Raw genomic sequence first — 2,574 nt, 5'->3', positions numbered from 1 at the left:
TACTGCAGTACTTTGCAATTTTTCTCCATTTAAATAATAACTTGCTCTTCGATTTTTTTCTGCGAAAGTGCATAACTTCACACTTTCCAACATTATACTCCATCTGGCAAATTTCTGCCCACTCACTGAGCCTGTCTGTCCTTTTGCAGGTTTTTTGTGTCCTCCTCACACATTGCTTTTCCTCCCATCTTTGTATCGTCAGCAAACTTGGCTACATTAGAATTGGTCCCTTCATCATGAGCCAGCTGGCAAGGCCATATCCTTTAGCCCCCAGCATCCAACCGTGATCTTGTGGCTGACTCTTAAACAGGTCAGACACAGTGCTCTCACACAAGATGTGCGCATCATAGATGCTCCCTGGAAAGTTGCATGATTATTTGCTTGTGGTCGCTATTGAGCTGCACATTCAGGGAGTGGAATCCCTTTTGGTTCCAAAACACCTCTGCATCCTGTAAAAGTATTCGCAGTGCGATGTGCATACAGTTTATTGCTCCCTGCATCTTGGGGAAGTTTGCTATTCGCAAGAAACCCAAAGCTCTCTCAGTCTGAGCCTCCCTGGTCATAGGGAAGCTTATAAAGTCCATCCTGCATGCAGAAAGGGCTTCAGTCACCTGTCGAATGCAGCAATGTGTGGCGTGCTGAGAGATACCGCAAATGTCACCAACTGAGGTCTGAAAGGAGCCCAATGTGTAGAAGTAACCTTAACCTCAACGGGCAGAGCGGTCCTAATGGTGCTGGTAGGCTGCACATCTCCTTTAATTAGCTGGCGTATCTCACTGATGACCTTCTTTCGGAACGTAGCCTTCTAACGCACATATTATTGGGCAAGTCTAGGTTTGATCGCTTATCCCTGTAAATGTCCGCAGCAATCTGCCACCTCTTTGATTGGGCATATAATGCTCTTCAATATATCTTCTCCCATCTCTATTCTGCAGCATGTGACTAGTGATCAATAGTGGTTGAGAAACTCCAGGCCCCATCGCTATAAATCGCTATAAATGCCCTTAATTTGTCCTCAACAAATACAAATGTGATTAGATGATTGGAAAGAGTAAAAAGGCCCGTAAACTCACTCACAAATTGATTCTCCTGACAAGCACCAAACAGCCTTTTACTACAGATCCTCCCTGTAGTGCCGAGTTAAGGTCAGGTGATTGCAGCTTTTCTTCAGCATCTTTTTGGGACAGCGATCATTTGGGCGAATTGTAGGCGAAATGCCGAAAGTAGCACTCGGCGATAATCTGGGCCATAATCGGGTGCAAGTTTCTATTATAAACATTATTCTCGGCCTTGCATGAGGATGACGTCATATTTTTAAAAAAAATAGGCCAGGCGATGCAGCTTATTCCTGTATGCCGAAAGTTGAGACGCCGATAAATGGGCTATAATCGGGCTCTAGTTTCCACTTTTCAGCAAATATGGGTGATAGCCTGAATCTCAGCGATTATATGGGCGCTAAATGGGCAATGATTTGCCGAAAGTCTAGCCCCAGATGCATTCTCTCTGATGATCCTAAGCTATCTCCTGTATTGTTCCTTGCCATGCCCAGGTAGCTGACTCTGATGAATGGGATTGTCCCTGTTATGAATTGTATGCCTCCTATGTCCTCTGCATTCCTAAGCCACCCTGCTCCACTTTAATATACTCACTAATGACTTCTACACCCATTCTCATGGGCAGTTAACTCCTTGATAGTATTCATTTCTTTCACTGAGTTGCTGATAGTTCCAATGCTTCTCTTTAATTAAGCTCACCACCTCCACCCCTGACCTAGTTAAAATATTCACACTTTTATTTGACGCTGCACCTAAGGAAAATTGTACAAATTCATCATTAATAACCTTAAAAAGCTATTAGATCTTCACAAGCAAAAATTACCTTAATTTCCCTCACTTTTCACTACCCTTTATTATTCTTCTTCTGGAAAGGTAAGAATCCTTAGCGAAGCAATTAAACATGGTGCTTAGTCCATTAATACTGTCTTTTGATATTAAATCACTTATCATTCAATTCTACTCTTCGCTAAAATTAATGAAGACAAGACTATCAGGCCCTTACTGAGTTTTTAGTTCTACATTAGGCAGAATATCCAACTCAAAAATCCATGGGTCAGCAATCCCCACAATTATGGAATTTCCAGGTTCAGGAAAGGTTGACTAAATAGCTTGGCAGTGGCAGATGCCCACATCACCAGGGCCACCTACTACACTGGTAATTCTGGAAAATCCAGTAGATGGTGCCTGCCTTGGCGGGGTGGTGGGGGGTGGGGGGGTGTGCAGGGAGGGTGCGCAGGGGAAACCTGCTGGAAACAACTTTAGTGTACCCACTTTGGCAAGGGGCTATGCTGAAAAATTATTTTTTATTTTATCCTTTTGAGGATCCAGGCCTTGATTCTGGCCTGGACCTTGAAGTGGGCCTCAATTCTACTTCGGTGAGTGAGGTATCTCTGGTTTGACCTCCACTGACTATAAATCTAGGAAGGCCTGAAGCACGGGAAGTTTGATATTTAGAGCTCCCATTCACCCTTACAATCATGGCCATGTTTAGATTGGGGGGGGGGGGGGGGGGAGGGAG

This window comes from Pristiophorus japonicus, chromosome 3 (assembly GCF_044704955.1).
Source record: "Pristiophorus japonicus isolate sPriJap1 chromosome 3, sPriJap1.hap1, whole genome shotgun sequence".
Lineage (NCBI taxonomy): Eukaryota > Metazoa > Chordata > Chondrichthyes > Pristiophoridae > Pristiophorus > Pristiophorus japonicus.
Note: the sequence above shows the minus strand (reverse complement) of the source record.